This window comes from Anser brachyrhynchus, assembly GCF_964034855.1.
Source record: "Anser brachyrhynchus genome assembly, chromosome: 7".
Lineage (NCBI taxonomy): Eukaryota > Metazoa > Chordata > Aves > Anseriformes > Anatidae > Anser > Anser brachyrhynchus.
The window spans coordinates 5,735,567-5,753,361 of NC_137701.1; the positions used below are offsets into that span (position 1 = coordinate 5,735,567).

The 17,795-nt window shown below is 38.4% G+C and overlaps 1 long non-coding RNA gene across 1 annotated transcript in view; it reads left to right on the forward strand.

The window, feature by feature from the left end:
* LOC308197807 overlaps positions 1-17,795 on the forward strand; it is a 146,168-nt gene that overhangs the window by 94,953 nt on the left and 33,420 nt on the right. The window lies entirely within an intron of this gene.

Here is a 17,795-nt window from a genome sequence, read left to right on the forward strand (position 1 = left end):
TGCGTGGATGTGTAAATATAAACAGGCATATAAAAAACTAAAAAATATAATTTGTAATTTGGGGGATTTAAGGAGTATGAGATGTTGAAAGTATTTGGTTTGTGGTATTAAAGTGAGCAAGGAGCAAAACGAATCTCTGCTTTTTTTTTTTTTTTTTTTCCCCCAGTTGGTTGAAGTGGGGTGTGTATGGTTTTCTGATTTGTTTAAATTTACACTCATGGTACATAAAATTTATATGTCAGTCTGTGAAAAGCCAAAGAAATTTGCCTTTTTTTTTTTTTTCCAAAGTATCTTGGTTCTGATAAAAATTGTGGCGCATTCAGCTTGGTGGTTATTTAGGAGGAATTGTGAGTTTTTCAGAATTAAGTACTACAAAGTATAGCCCAAATTAATAGGACAGTGGAATAGAGCTCAGGAAAAAACTTACAGCTGACTTCAGGGGAGCAGAATGACAGTCCTTTAAGGCAGGGTGTAATACACCAGGTTACCATTCTCATTCATGAAGTCAGTAATACAATTCAGGCCAAAAACTCTTGAAATAACAGTAATTTTGCACTCCACTTACTATTCAGCAGTTTTCTTGCTTTCTGGAAAACTTGGTTTACCTCAATTGTGCACCTTAATAGAATGTGGGTTAGGTGGCTCTCTGATGAGGAGTGCTCCAAGCAAGCTGTGAGCTTTGGCAATGAGGTACACTTAAAAATTTGGTCTGCTGTTTGTAAACTGGCTTTGGATGCCTTTTTGCTGAAAATCAAAATCGTAGGAAACCATAGCTATTAGGCCTTGCAATCGTCTGTAGTGAGATAAAAATAAGCAGGTTTTCTTATCTCTTAAAATTCCATCATTTAGATGGTGATGCCTCATCCATTCAATAATGGATTGCTGTTTTGCCTGTGCAAATATGCTTAAAACAAAGACAGCGAATTCACTTGCTAGTTTCCAGTTCAGGAAATATTTATTTGAAAGGCAACTACTCTTGAAAGGAAAAGTGAGTACCTCAAGGATTATTTTATTTGTTAGGAATGTTTCCCTTTTTGTGGTGTGTGAACACTAGGATCTCATTTCTTTACTGAAAGAAAATCTAACATGTCAGATTACATTTGCATATGTAATAGGGACACATGCTGTTGTTATGGGAAGCTCCTAGAATGGACTAAATTAGTAGTTTTCTTTTTCAGGTTAGGAAAGCAGTTCTTTTTAGAGGCTTGGAATATGAGATAGTATGTTACAATAATGATTCTTAGCTGCTGTGAACACTAGAGGGTGCTAGAAGAATGACTGCAACAATAAGAACACCGTGTTTAAAGCCCAGAATACCAGTAGAGTGAAATTGCTTGAGCTAGGACTCCGTCATCTAACGAGCTCCATTTCCTTCGTGTTCAGTAGATGATAGCATCTACATTACCTGTACAGCTGTGCTCTTGTAACTAGGTTGTGAACTGTCTTTCAGTCTATGTATGGTACATGTGTCTGGTTCCATGCATGTATATGTCATCCCATATGGCAGCTTTTTAATAAGCTACTGTGCAACATCTGCACGTTGTGCATCTGTACGTACCTTGCAGTTGCACCGGTGCAAGCACAGAGAACAGTCAGGGCTTCAGCTGGGCAAACAGGTGCCAAAACAAGTAAGCAAAACTGAGCTTGCACCTTTAATTTCTTTCTGAACTGAAACTGTGTGTGCAGAGAATCTGGGATAAGAACAGACGGACGTACATGAGACTGTTAGTCTGTGTAAATATCTTGCTTTGAGGTTTTCTTGTCTTTAAATAGTGGCTGTTGGTAAGCAAGGGTACAGCTTGGGAGAAGCGAGGATCAAATGAGCCTTGTGAGCTTATTTACCTTAAGCAGCTGCTGGATCTCCAGTGCTTCCTGTTCCATAATGCCTTTGAAGATTTTGTTTCTTACCACTTGGAAAGGAGGCCAAGCTTTGTCCAGCTAGGGAAGGCGAGTACTGTAGTACTGAGAAAAAAAATCTGGATGAAAGAAAGACTCTCAGTCTTAAACTCTGTGCTTATGGTCCAACAAATGTTCGCGGCCTTTCCTCTGATACAAACCAGCTGTAGCCATGCACTGCTGTGTGTAAACAGTAATCCCCTGCTCTTAGCTTTTCTAACCACAAAGCAACAGATTGCAAGCTGTACTGTTCTCTTTTCGTCCCATTTGTGCTACTTCCTTACTACTAATAACCGCTCGGCCTTTTTTAAATCCCATCCCGTTCCTGCTGAAAGCAGCGAGAGCAGGGCCCAGCAGTGGGCTGTGCCCAGTGACGGGGAGGCAGGCAGAAGATATCGTGGTCGTGTTGGAGCTTTAGTGCCCTCGTGAAAAGTCTCACTGTAACAAGCTGGAAGGCAAGGAGAGAAATGGTGCTTTATTACATTAGTTCATTAGGATTAACTTTCTCTGCTACTTTCTGAGGAGCAATTCAGAAAGCAGCTGTAAGGCACTTTTTTCAGTATTTCCTTTAATTCTTTAAAAAAAATTCTAAAGAGATCACTGTCTTCGGTGGGAGTGAAAACTATGAGAGAATCCTCAGAGAATGATAGAAGAAATCAGTGGGGTGCTGCTTCAGAACTGAGGCTGTTCTGTCCCAGCTTATGTACTATAAGGGTCAGGTCCCTTCCCCTCTTCTGATATGGCTATTAGAAAGGTTTAACTGTTGTTTTTTTTTTTTTCTTGTTTCTTTTTCTTTTTTCTTTTTTTTTTTTTTTTTTCATTTCACACCTATTTCTCATGAAAAATGTATCCTCTGCTTTCTTCCCGTGTTTTGCACAGAAGTTTCCTTCACACCTTGGCATTTGTTTGACAGGTGCTGTTGCTTGTCTGAAGGGTACATATCCTTTCCTACTTAAAGGTCTCCTCTGAGATAAATACTACCAACAAAACTCTAGTGTATGAGTATAATCATGTTAAACTAAAACTAGCTGTGAAAGTCTTTCCTTTGGTCAGCCAGCAGACTTTGCAGCTGAGCAATGCGAGGCCCTCCCTTTCCCCAGGGACTAGGTATATTGTTACTGCAGTGCTTCCAGTCACTTCTGCATGGAGGAGAAAAAGGAGTCAGAAATCTTGTACCTCTTACATGGTGGTGTAGGAGGAGCTGAAGTACTTGGCTGGCACTGCAGAGATTTTGAAAAGTACTAAGTTTCCATATGAAATGGATTGTTTGTTAGCCGCGTTTTGTGAAATCTGTGCTCTTAAGTAACTAGAAGGTCAGAGGAGCAGGAGCAAAGGTTACTTTGCAGTGTTGGTTAATATTCTAGATGTGTAGCTTTTGAAACATCCAAAATAATCTAGGCTGTCAAAGTAAAATAGCTAAAGTATCTGCAACTGAATTTTTCAGCTAAGTTTTCTTCCTCCATTGAGCAACTATGTCTGTAGGCAAAAACTCCTGACAGCTCCACAGGAGAACGTCTGCCAAATACAACAAAGGTTTCCTGTAAAAATATAGAAGGCCAGGCTTCAGTCAGCCTTATGGCAAATGCTAAAATTTGCTTGCACCTGTGTTTTGTTTGAATGCGTGCACTTGAGGCTTGTGGAAGTAACCAACTGTTATCTCTGTGAATTGAGTTTTCACTTTAGATTTAAAATAAAAAATAAGTAATGCAAGAGAATTCTATATTATATGGTTAATACAGTTTTGCATGAAACTTATAACCTTACATATGACATTTCATATTGTTTTTGGATATTCCTATTTGTTATTGAGAGGCCACAAGCAAAAGAACTGCAGTACTACTGTATTTCTAAAATATATTTCCATGGGCAATGCTGTAGGTTCTTCCTATTTTCTGTTACTGTAAAGTGACAGAAAGGTGATTTCGGCATGCCATCTCTTAATACTAGTGGAACAAGAAGCATTTTCAGTTTCCATCACACTCGCTGACCTTGCTTAGTTGTGCCTTGCAGGCAGAAAGCTGGCACACACCAGCTGGAGCAGGAACTTTCCTTCTTGTTTCTTCTTTGCGTATGTGTGTAGATGCCATATGAAAGCGTTCTCACACTACTGTGCCCTGCTCTGATGTGGTTTTTAGTTTGTTATTGGTGTGTACAGGAGGAGCACTGATTAATTTACGTGTGTGTGTGTGAAATTGAAACATACGCCAAAAGAAAATGTAATAAATATGAAAGATCTGTAACAAAGCTCCTCTATTTGATACGGACTGAAATCGGTACAAATATTTCTCTGAAACACTCTACATATTAGAGTTCCTAGTTTTCACTATTGTATTGCACTTTTCATTAGCCATAAAGTTGCATATAGTCTGAAAAAGAACTTTTAAATGAAATTCAGAATTGCCAGCCTAGTCTTTTGCAGGTAAGATCAAACATGATCCTAGCAGCAAAAACAGAGTTGCTTATGGCAAGGTCTTCATATCCTTCCCAGAGGTTATTTGCTAGCAATCCTTCTACAGCATGAAGTATGAACATCTAACTTGATGTACTGTCTTCAATGAATAATTATAGAATCGCATGCAATGGTGCTGCAATTCCTTCCAAATGGACCGATTATTTGGGATGTAGGTACTGTTTACCCTGAACAGGAGAACAGGAGGAGGCTTACAGAGGTTTATTTTCCCAAAGCTCATGATATTGGCTGTGGATGATGCAATTTACATAAAATGAAATTACTGAAATAACTAAAGTGAAGGAAAGCTTGGTGACAATCCCTTTTAGGAAAGGCCCTTGCCATTGGCAGTGTCATGCAGACTGGGAGGATACCAGTCCTTTTTCCTCAGGATAATACGGAAAGCATCTGTTTTCGGGTCATTCCATTACAAATGGAAGTGCTGGAAATGTTTTGACTGGGAATTATGCAGTGAAAAAAAGAGAATGCACTTTCATTTTATTTACAAAATGCCTCTCACTCAAACAGAAGCTTAGGTAATGAAAAGTTGGGCTTGTAAGAATGTGAAACAAATTTTAAGGTGTGAAGATTAAACTGTAAGTGAACTTGATAATTGTGTCTTCAGTTCAGCAGTTTTCTTTTTTTGTCTCGGTTGGCCTCTGGAATCCTGGTTCCTGTTCAAACCTTCCTGGTATGTGTTTGGGCTTGTTAAACCAGGGACCCTCGGCGGAACGGATGCTGGTTCCACTGCCTTGAAACTGCCACGGGCGTGCGACCCGGTTTCAGCTCCCCTGCGGCTCTCGCTGCTAGTTGCCGTGTCGTTCAGCACCTCCTGTTATCCTCACGGGAGCCGCAGGACATGCCCCATGTGCAGGGCTGTTGTATGCTCCTGCTTGGCAGCTGCCTGCTCTTCTGGCTGCTGGCTGAAGCAGGAGAGGTGGAGGAGCAATGGGATCAGTTTTTCCACTGAGCTGGCTGCTGAGCACCTTTTGTTACACACTGCCTAGCTCTCAGGACACGAGTGTGAGGAAGCTACAGTTTATGTACAGCAGAAGGATATATCTTAAAAATGCACTGTGCAGCTGCTGACAGCTGCTCAATAAGTTGTCACCACAGCAGGTGCTAAAGGACATCCCTCTGTGTTTGAGTTTTAGGAAAAGTACACCTGTGAGCAATACTAGGGAACCTGCATCAGATCATACTGTTCCCAGGTGTTTAGTAGTTCATCTTCGTCTATGTAAGCATTTCAAAATCAATTTCGTGACTTTCTTTGTGCCAGGTCCTGTTTTTGGATTGAGGGGACAGCCCTTAGGGAGTAGGAGTTTACATGAATTCAGCTCCTCAGTCGTCCTTGCCACAGGAGCCCAATGAGTCACACCCAGCTGTTAAGTGAGATTTATGTCGATCGATTAATTGAACACAAAATAGTGGCATTTTTGTTTTGAATGAGCTAGTTTTCTCTCTCCCTTCCACAAGTGTCCTTGAACGCATTTGTAAGGTGCTCTTTAATTCCAAGAGGTGTTACCGTGAATAAGGAGAATGTTGGGAATAATTTGCTATTTGCAGAAATGCTTCTCTTTTTATGCTTGTTTTCTGCAAGTGCAAGATCCATTTTCCAAAATGCGTTTGATTTTTTTTTTTAAAGGAAAGAAAATACTATTTATTGACTGCTTAAGCAAGAGGTCTTCAAAAGTCTTCCATACAACCTGAACGAATTCCTATTAGTCCACACAAGTGTTCTCAATTTTAGCAAATTTGAGGGAAGTTTACAGACTTTGTATAGCTGAATCTTGAGATTATGCATTTAATTCTGGGAAAAGAAAATCCCCTAAAATCTGAAGCCTTGTCCAAAACCCGTGGAGAGGCCTGAGTTGCATGTTTCCACTCAGCCTTTAGGAGAACAGACGAGACTTAGAAAGATTTACTTCTTCAAGACAAAACGTTTTGCTTGGAAAAGTATATTATTTATTTTATTATTTATTATATTATTTTTCTCTTTACTGAGACATAAGTGCCAGAACGTTCAAACTTTAAAGCCTTTGGTGTTTTGGGAGGAGAAGGGCAAAGCCTTCACTACTTCTAAGGTGTTGCCGAAACCCGTTTCAAAGACAGTTATTTAGAGGAAAATGAGGTCATAATTCATGTGCTGAACAGGAATATTTTTTTTCTAGTTATAGCGGAAAAAAGTATTCCATCATGTGGTTAGACCAGCCAAGCAAATCTATGACATGTTACTAATCAAAATAATATACGAGCTTTTTCAGTAGGAAAAAAAGAACACTGAAATTCCTGCTCAGGAAGGTGTCCTGATGGTTTAGCTGTACCGCAAAATAGGGTTTTGTATTAGGGACTGTAACAGTGTGTGTGTGTGGGGGGAATTTAGGATTGCATTGTGTGCCATGGCCCCTGTCCCCCTGAAGGTGTATTTGAAAATCAGCATAAACATTAGAACATTCTTAGAAAACATGGATTTTTGCTTATTTTGCATCATCCAGACATATAGAAAATGCTGTCCTGTATCAAACAGTGCAAAGCATGAATTTTTCAAGCACTGAAGGTAATACTGTGCCAGGTCACAGTTTCCTTACCAACACTGTGTGTGTTCACAACTGTCTGTCTTCACTGGGACATAGATGTGATACACCTGTTTTGAGAACCAGGATCAAAGATTTAAGATTCCAGAGATAAAAATGTTCATTTCTGGCTCTTTAATGAGTACCAAGGTCCTACACTGATGTTGTTGATCCACATGGCTAACTTCTCTGATTTCTCTGCACTTTACAGCAGTTAGCTGTCATTTTAAGTAATTTACAAAAAGTGCTACGTTTGATTGGGGTCTGATACTAGAGATGATGCCATAAAAGCTGGGGATGGATGTCACCGGAATCATCTAAACTGGCTCTGCACCTTCTAAATAACATCTGTAATGCTAGAGTAAATGTAGTACAGTAGGCAAATTGAAAGCAAAATCAATTTGTACATTGCAAACCTCAGACTAGTTCAGTTGTAAAGACTCAGAAGGGCATTCTGTTCAGTTTTATGTTTTATGTTGTTGTCATTTCTTGCAAACTTACATAATAATCCTCTAAAAAAATACCGAAAGCCGGTTATCCATCAAAAAGATGAATGATCACTTATTTAAAACAGATTTGTAAAATTTTGGCTCTTGTATGTTTGTGCCTTTGGCTAATGGAACCCAAACAGTTCAGCTTTGTGTTTTAGGCTGTATTTTTAATAACAGCTGGTAAATTAACAAGTATAACCAAGATCCATGTGTTGCATTATCCAGTTAGCTCATGGGTTCCCTCCTGTCTCTAGCCATCTTGTTATATGTGACACATAATGGGCAGCCTTGCAAACTGTAAGGCTTATGGACATTTTATAGAACTTCAGCTCTCTCCAATGTGCCTGATCAGCACTTATCTCCTGAATAGAAACAGCAGTCCAGCGGTAATTTCGCTATGTTATTTGGTGGCTGGGAGTGCTGGAGGCTCTATTACTTCTCTAGGGTCATTAGAAGTGACAACTGGACTTGTCAAGAGCAGAAAGGCAGAGCAAACATGACTGATGGCCATATCTTTTCTCATGTTTGTCATTTGGCATCCTTCTGGAAGTGTCTATCAGCACTCACTTCTCTTCCCTTTATGCACAAAATATTGGATGTTCCCTGGTTAATAGCATTAAGGATGGAATTTGTGTAATGTACATTAAAATTCCAATTCAAACTATACTTTAACTTTCAGGGTTACTCAGAATTCACACCTCACAAGTGTTCTTTCACCTGATTTAATAAAATGACTGAAGCTACTTAGTAAAAAAGGCAAACAACAAAGTCCCCTCTCAGATACAACAGGAAAATCAGGTGATGTTGTCAGTCAGCAGCATGCTCTGTTCATCACTGGTGTTTGTCAGCCAGGTAGTAAGCCTCTTGATAAGAAAACTGGAGCTTCCTCATGTTCAGTCTGTTGATTCTTTATAGATACTTTTTTTTTTTCTTTTTCAGAATATGCAAAGGTAAGATTAATTATTGAAAGGTAATCAAGAAACTTTTCAGAGTTCTCTCTAATTTAAAACTAAGACACCATGGGATCTAAACTGCAGAGGTTAAATTATTCATGCCAACAAACAAACAAACAAGATCCAAACAGAGACAAAATTACCCCGTGGTAATTATTAAGTTAAGAATTGCATTGTGAAGGCTTCTTTAAAAGCAAACAAGAACCAGAAAAATACAGCCTGACTACAGTGTAAGTATGGTCATCACAGGTTTAGGATATCATTATAAAATGGTATAAAAGTATAATTAGCTCTGTGTGTTCTGTCTGGGCCGGGTCACTGACATTGTATGTCGGCGTGCCTTCCTCCAGAAAGTAACCAAAGCGTGGAAAGGGAACTACCTCAGCCCTAAGTATCTGAAAGCATACTTTAGTGGGCATCTCTCCTCTTTGGAGGGGGTAGGAGACAAAAGAGTGAAGCAAACTGAAGTGGCCCGTTGCATGGTTTGCACGATGGCACTGGAATATTCTAATTTTAATGCACCTAACAGAAATAGTTCAGGGAAGTTAGCTCTAATTTAAGCAGTTCTCTGGATCTCTGATTTTTTCTCCCTCCCTCAATGGATGTAATACGTATTTTTTCAAAGATCTTGATACCTCTTGATTACTCAATAGACTCTCTCGTTCATACATCTCTACCTGTAAATCTTTCTCTCTGTACAAGTACCATACACGTAGCTGCCCTGGAGCTGTCAGCAGCCTGCCTGCCTAGTCAGCTGCCCTCTGCTGTTTCATGCCCAGGTGTCCCAAGCATCAATGTGTTAACTTAGCTAATGAGACTGTGAAATAGTTCTGTGTGAAAACATAAAGTGTTGGCTTCTGATTTCTTGTCAAGATTTTTATTGTTAGCCATTACCAAACCCTGAATGGTTCAGGAATGAACTGTGGATACATTTTCTGTCTCTGACTCAAGCAGGTTTTTTGGAGTCAGACTCGACAATATGTTGCTCTTCATCAGCATCCGTTAAAGCTTTTGTGGATCAATAGAAATGGTATATCTAACTTGCCATTTGCTTAAGCTTTAGCTGGTACTCTGCTGTACAAGAAAGACTGGATTAATAGTTAACTCTGCTGGCTTTTCTGCTCCAATTATTAGCTAGCATCACCTGAATTTGAAGCAAGCTGATGTAGTCCTGTGCATATTTGGCCAGACGTTTATACAAATAGCCTTAAATGTTTTTTTTTTTTTTAATTATTATTATTATTTTCCCCTAAAATCCTTAGCAATTGCTTCTTGCTGGAAGCTTATTGGTACCACAGAGGCAATCTTCTTTTTTCAGAAATTCTTATTTTTTCATTCAGAAATGTAAACTGAAGGTTATATGTATTTACCTGTTACCTGGTCTTATCATGGTAAAATGGAGAGCCTCATGGATATTATATATATTTTTTAAGTTAGAGGAAAGGAAGCATATTCATTAAGCATTTGCCAAAGCATGCCTTTGAGTTATTTCTGTCCATCTCTTTCTCAAATATGCGTGTGCTATGAGTGTTTCATGCATGAAAACGGATTTTTAGCAGTTTGTCTTCTGACCAGCATCAAGTGCATTTTTTTAAAGCTTTTAATCTTCCTTTCCCCTTTGTGCAACATTCCTTACGAGATTCCATTCTGAAGGAACACCGAGTTTTCTGCTGCATTTTAGTCCTAGGCTGATGCCCAATTAAGCTATTTTCAAGCAGCAGTAGTGTCATTCTGCTTTTAATTTTGTGTTGCAGTGAGCTACAATGGACATGTTGAGAGAATGTCAGTCCTTTTGCAAGGTTGCATCAATTTGCCGTATTTTTTATGGCTACAGTTGCACTCAGAGAAAGTCTGAGGGGGATCTGCTGTACTTCTAACGCTACAGAGATTTCATTTTTTATTTTTTAATTTTATTTTTTTTCCTGGAGCTTAAATGCACTTAAACTGTTTGTACTTTGCTGTAGATAATGTATAGCATTCCTCAGTACACAGATGCTGTACAGCAGAATCCCTTTATAAGGCGGTGTATCTTGCTTCTACCATATGTTTCTGGTTTGGATAACAGCTGAGGCTCTAGATGTGTGTGTTTTATTTTTAATGGGTCTGCTGGAGTGGCAGCCATGACATCAGTCCAAAACAGGATTACACAGACACTGGAAAATGCACACGTTGAACTGGCCAGCAGTGAGTATGAGTTTGTTAGCCTGTCAGGCTCTTCTGTGGAACAGATAAATGGCCAAGTGCAGCGGCTGCCAGATAAATAACTTCTAAAATAAGTTAGTGGACTGAAAGGTCTGTTTTTCTATAACTTCTCCAACCTTTAGTTTCTGCTTTAGAAGCACCACTGCGAAGCAGAGGCAGCAAGACATGCTCCAAGTTTTACCTTGTTAGTGGGGTTATATTGCTATCGCTGCAGTACAGGGCACTATTTATTTATGGTCAGTCTGCCCACGCCTTTGTGAAACTAATGCTGGTGAATTTATTTCTTAAAACTCTGAAGAGGCTTGGGGAATCTGTGGCATCTCAGCAGACACCGTTAGGCAATGAAGTATGGAGTGACAAGGGCCTAGAGCTGGAGATAACTCCCCAGGCCAGGGGGGTGGGACAGCGGGCGGTTCCCCCCCCCCCCGGTGCTCTTAGCCATTTTACGCAGAGTTTGTGAATAATTTCCTCCAACCTGAAAGTTTATTTTTTTAATGTGAAAATTATCAAACTCCGTAATCTATAGACTATCTGTCCTACTGTGATTTGTTTCCGTCGCTTCAGCTATGGAAAGGGAATTGCCTTTGTTTCAGAACTGTGAATAAGTGTGGGTAAAGCCTTTAACAAAAACCCATTGCATTTTAGTTTGGAGTCAAAATCTACCTAGATCTCAATCAGCTGCAACTTTGCTCACATTTGTGTATGTGCTTACAAAGAAAGTGTGTTCCCAACAGGATTAAAGTCATCGTTTTTCATCTCTAGCAGCTTTTGGAACATTGTGTGCTATTTATTACAGCTTTTTCCATCCACAGCTCATTCAGTGGCAAAAGATGTGGTGTTACAGCTCAAAAAACTACTTCTGGTTTTGTAATCCCCCTCCTGGTTCCAGCAAAACTCTCAATACAAATGTGAATCCAAACTTTGCCACACGTTTATGAAAGATCAGGCATGTGAAAACAAGATTAATTTAGTAATTGAACTTTTTGTTCCTTCAGAAGCAACCTCCGTGATCTTTGAGTCAAACTTGAGAGCTAAGTCTCTGAAGTCACAGCCTGTTTTCTTGCACATGTAGGAGCATAGGCTCCATTACACGTTGTTTTGCCCATGTTACTGTGTTGATGCTTTTTGTTAAAGAGCAAGGCTTTAAATGGTTTTACTGGCAGCAGGAGCGGTATCACCTGACAGTGAAATCCCTCAGTTTCACTATCAGGAAGCATGTGCAGCTCTGACCTTTAGAGCAGTGTTTCTAAGCAGCATTTTCTGATTACCATTTGCCTTTCAATGTTTAAATCCTTCATATATTTATAAACTGTCATATTCTACTTGCTTCCTTGGTTTCTCTTACAAAAAACATCAGAGAGATGTTAATTTTTCCTCTCTAAACCTTCATCTCGTCAATTTATTCTTTGTTTTTCTTTCTTTTTTTTTTCTCCCTGTTTATTTTCCGTTACGCCAGAGTTAAACTGATTTGCGTGTGACTAGTTTGCCAGACTAACAAAACTGGTACAATGATTTTACTTTGTTCCCTCTTGGAACCTGGAGAACACACACGTAGGATGGTCATGTAATACTGGGATCTCCATTAGGTGTTCTTTATTTTTTATATAGATGTATTATGTATTTTTTTCTCTTTCTCTGTCTGACAGCTCACCATGCTCAGCATATAACTATTTACTTGTTGCAAAATTGTAGGAATAATCTGCAGATCATCTCATACATCACTGAACAGAACAGAACACTGCCAGAACAGTGCACAAACAGTGCCTCTATTTCTAAGCTTTTCTTTAATATGGTTTACAATGAACCTGGTGATGCCCTTCTGAGTAAACATCTTAAATTCAGACTTCAGCTGTGTTTCTGGATTTTATTATTCTCACTATTCAGTGTATTTTTATTTTCTTTCAAAAATGCAATTGTCTGCTCCCATAATACAGATTTTTAGGGCCTATATATGAAGTTTCCAAGCCACCAACAGTCTTTTATAAGTGTTCATACACTTTAAGCTTAACCTCCATCAGCTTAATGTACATTCCAGCAAAACTTGATAAGGTATGTACCAGCAGCTTTCTAAGACATTAAAATGAAACAAGCTTTGTACCTCTTTAATGGCTTGTTGTATTTAGCTTTTCTATTCTCTTGCCCAACTTCTTTGCTCTGTTTAGGATTTATTTTCAAACTGCAGTTGATTTACTTTAGTGTAAGGAACAGTAACAGTGCTGAGGCACGCACTCTCCTTGTTTCTAAGTTGCTTCAAAAATCATTTGTGCAGATTTGAAGCACAGCACTTGTAAAATCTTTGTTATAAGGCAATAGAAATGTGGTGTCCTGCCCCTTTATAGGGGCTATAAAACTACAGGAGGAGGACAAAAAAATCAAAACCCAACCAAACAAAAAACAACTGGATAAACACTTGTAGATATTCCAGACATTATATCCAACTGGTTTTGATCCCATAAAAAGAAATTCAAGAACCATCAGAACCATCTAAAGCTCTTTGCAGTCAAAGAAAAATGCCCTGAAGTTCAGCTCTGATCTTCATTGGAATTCCTTTGAACTGCATGGACAAGGTGTATAGCATAGCAGGTGCCACACTGCTTTGTAAATCAATAACAACTTTATTTACCTTTTGATTTCAAATTTTGTAAGAGTTGATATCTGAAACAATGGAAAACATTTTCAAGGAATTATGTCTGTTGTGCTCTAAATCTTTCTTCAGTGTGCCTGTGCTAGCCTATGCTTACGAGAGGTGCTTACATCTCTTCACCTTCTGCACTATCTTCCTTTTCCACATTATGACTAGTTCTGAGTTTAATTGAGGACTTAACTGAGGACTTACTAAGTAGTTTTATTGTGTGCTTGGTATGAACACAGCTATTTTACCTTTGCTTATGATGAATCTGCCACTGATTTCAATAAAAACAGAGCTGCATTGATGCCTATTGCTGGCCTTTTACGAAAGTGTATTGCAGGAGTATTTCCTTGCAAAAATAGCTTTACCACAAGAAACCCTGGGTAACTGAATGCTAAACTGCCACCACAGTAAATGCTTTTGGGAGAAAGAAAAATAATACAGGAATTTCTGGCAGATCTCTCCATCTGGTTATGCTTACAGTCTTTTTTTTTTTTTTCTTTTTTCTTTTTTGACAATAAAACAATGCATAGCTATTTCATGATAGAATTTTCCATGACAAAACCTCCTTAGTCACATTTGCAATGCTAGGTTTCTGCTATTGGAAATTATTACCTACCTATTAGAAACTGGCAGTTTCATGCAGATATAATATTTACATTTTTGAAATGTTAATTGCACCGAGTAAGAAATTATCTCTGGATAAGAAATAGAGCTTTGAAATGTAGTAAAGTTTTGAGAAGTCTTGCCTGAAGCTAGTCCAAGAAAACCAGTAGTTAATAGAGCTTAGCTTGTGGAAGGGCCAAGTAGTAAGAAGTATGAATCATATGAAGTACTTTCTGAAATGTAAGGTGAGGTTCTAGTATATGAAATCATTATTTTTGACATGAGATGAATGCTGTAATAGCTGTGCCTTAGTGTAACAGATACTTGTAGATCATTTGGGAGTTGGTTTCCAGAGATGTTGATGATAGATTTTACCCACGAATGCAGAGAAAATGAGAGGTCTTTGGTACAGTAAAACTTCACAGCAATACTCAGAAACAATGACTGATAAATCAAATATGTATTGTCGATTTCTTTACCCCATAATAATTCACTGAAAATGATGGAGAGGAGATATAATTCTGTATTATGAAAGAGCAAAAAGCTCCCTGGATTTCTTGAATTCTACAACCATTTGTGAAATCTGCCACCAAAGATTGTCCATGCTGATTCTCAGTAACACCAGGAAAACTGTATGGACAAATGCCTACCCGTGTAAACTCTCATAGTTCTGGAAGAAAGGGGGCACTGGTAATTTCTACCATCTGTGAGACTACTCAGATAAATCTCTGAAGGCAGAATTTGTTCTCTTGGATTCTTTGTGTTTACAAGTAGGAGGACTGTTGATCACGTTCCCTCTCCATTGCTATTCAGGGTTTGTAGATGCGTAAGAATGGAAATAATTGACTGGCTCTTGAGGACTTAACTTTTGTCTCTACTTTGCTTTTAAAAAGTAAGAAAAAAGGATTGAATTTCCCTTCCAGGGTAATGACTGCCATGGTTTTATATAAGATTTTCTCCAAAATTCCTTTTGGCAAATTCCACTCCTTGTTATTTTTTGTTTGCTATGTGACACCTTAATGAAAGCTTTATAAATTAACGACAAAAAATGGTAACATTGCAACTGGGCTGGACAAGGGTTAAAAATTAGACTTTGCTTATGCACCAGATGGCTAGGTCTATGCACATTGATAAATGTGGCATATGAAGTACAAGTTGTGTTTCTTAGAACAAACAAAAAATCCTAACTACAAAGCTGTGAACTATCTGATCTGCAAACCATATGTTGAATCTCTTCTGAAGTTTTGTTTTTACAAGCAGCCCAATAATCTACAAGAGAAGTTTTATAGAAACATAATAGAGCAGTAGTATTTTGTAGTTAAAGCAATATTTCTTAATCTGGATTGATTTCTGTTTTTAGTTCTCTATAAAGCTTAGCTGTCCAGGCTCTATTATTGGTCAAAGAAGTTTTAACTGGTTTGCTTATACCAGAAGCTTATGATGGAGCTGTTTACCTGACTGGCAAATTGCTTATGTTTTGGTTAAAAGTCACATATTTCAGTTTGTTCTGTAGGTGCTTCTCAAGGCAGCCTAAAATGATCTGGAGCCAAAACTGCATTATTCCTATATGATAGTTTTCTGATGTGCATTTGAGAAAGCGTATGTGTATGTAAGGTAAGGGAAACCCAGTTAAATAGTTTTTATGACTTATAATATGAGGTAGAAGAGTTTACCCATTTTTCACAGCATGGATTACAAGCTTAATGACTCTTTTGTCTTTTTAAAACGTCCTACAATGGCACAGTTCATCCACATATTTAAAACTTTCTCCATTATTTGTACGAGATGAGTGAAGTAGTTGTATATTCAGAGAGAATTGTTGATATCATTTATTAGCTTGACTTTGCTCACCACTTGTCTTAACTGCATAGCTTGAGGAGCATCAAGAATCAAAGTCTCAAAATTCTCACCTTTCTTCAGGCACCAGAGCAAATATTATTTCTCTGAAAACTGGTGAGTAAAAATTTGAAGCCTGGAGAGATGTATCTAGACTTTAAAAATTACTTCAGTCAAGTGGTCCCTTGACTGCACTAATGTATGCTGTTAATTTCATTTTCTCTTTTAAGCTACCAGAATTTATTTGTGCTTGTGTTGTGCAATGGATTTGAAATCCCTTACAGAAAGACACAATGGCTTGAAAATTCCCTCAAAACATGCATCATTGGTAATTACTATTGTAATAGGTAGTTTTTTGTCATTTTTCTTCCTTTCTAATATTTGATGGCCACAGAAAGTGAATCCAGTTTTCAGAAAACTTTCCTTTTATTCCTTGTATCAAAACATTGTTAACAACAGTGTTCTCCTAAGTAGTGCTTCTCTGAAATATACTGACAGTCTTAATTCATTTAATTCTACATCAGAAACCACAGACGTCTCCAAATAACCAGTTGACCAGTTTTCAGTCCAAAGCCTTTTTCGAACTCTGCACAGGATTTAAACAAAGGGCCTCAAATATGTATCTAATAAAATTCTGTTGTGGCCAAAGGAAATGTCTTTCATCTGTGTTCAAATATTCTCTTCTGACCGACTCTCCTAGACATACATTAATTGCAGTATTTTTACAGGTGTTAGAAGGGTATGCTTGATTTTTTTCCAGCGTTTAAATTAAAACCAAACAAATCACCAGCAGCCTGATAATTAAGGTGGAAAATAGAAGTGGAACTGTTTCTCTGAACATTTACAAATTTTGACTGTGCTCAAAAAGAATCCGCAACTGAACTTGTCTGGTCTTGTCTTGGTGGAGTCAAACAGTTGCTCTGTTGTCCCTAGTGGTCCTTCTGTGTATATGTCAATGCCAGGTAGCTTTGTGCTTCCCAATAACTTGTAAGCTACCCTTCAAGGTGGTTTAAAAGATAAGCTCACATGAATTAATAGCTTTGTTTTGTTTCTCATAAAACACACATATAACTCAACAGTAGTGGATGCTACATCCATGTAACAAGTAAAGTCCTGTCTGTGGTAGATTACAGAGCAGAGCATATGGTTCAAATAAGGAAAAAAATCCATCGCTTACCAAATTTTTATATTCTGCAACAGTTACCACTTGAAACTCAGACCCTCTTTTTCATGATGCTATGTCAAATGTCAGGGAGTAAAGCAGGAGGAATACATCAATAGTAGTGATAGAATATCTAGTGTTGTATGTCTTATTTCTTGAAGTATGCTAGAAATCTGTTTGTTTACAGAAAGGGCAGCTGTAAAGAGGTAAGGACAGAAATCTTTTTCTGACTGTCTAGGAGTCAAACCTAGGACAACCCTAGGTATCTCTGCATGTCACTGTGTTCACATGGATGCAATAAAGCTTTCCAGGCATGGATACACTCCAGACTTTCATCCCCACGATTCAGCTTACTACTCAGTAAACATAGCAGATGGTTTTTCCATTGCTATCAGCAACGAGGTGACATGTACATTGCCACAGTCAGCCCACCAATTTCCATGGGAAAGAAGAAAAAGACTGCACAGCCGTTACACTCCCAAACTACTTGAAGCAGCTGTAAGGTTTTTTTTTGTTTGTTTTAAATTTGTATTGGCTAGCATGTTGTGCCTCTGATTTAGGATTGCAAAGCTTGCAAGGCTGACACTCTTAGTTGCCTTTGGTAATCTTTTGTAGGTTTCATGTTCTTGAAACAGAAATTACCCTTGAACAGGTGTGTATCAGGGAATGCAGGGGTGTGTTGATAAAAGGTTTTGGAGGCAGCTCTCTGCATTTTTAGGATCTGTTTTGTATAAGCAGCCAAAGAGAAAATAGCTGCTACTAAGTGGCTGTAAAGAATCAGCAGAGCTCTAGAAACAAATCATGAGAACCTGACTTAAAAGGCTGGGGAAGGAGGGAGAAATAGATGGTAGAGGTACTGGAACCATTTCTATACATATAGACAAATTGTAGAAGCAGCATGACCAGGAGATGCTCCTCCTCAGGGTTTGAGTTACATTTAAGTGTTACATTTAGGGCTAAAATCATGTTCCAGTGAACTGCATAGAGACCCATCAAAA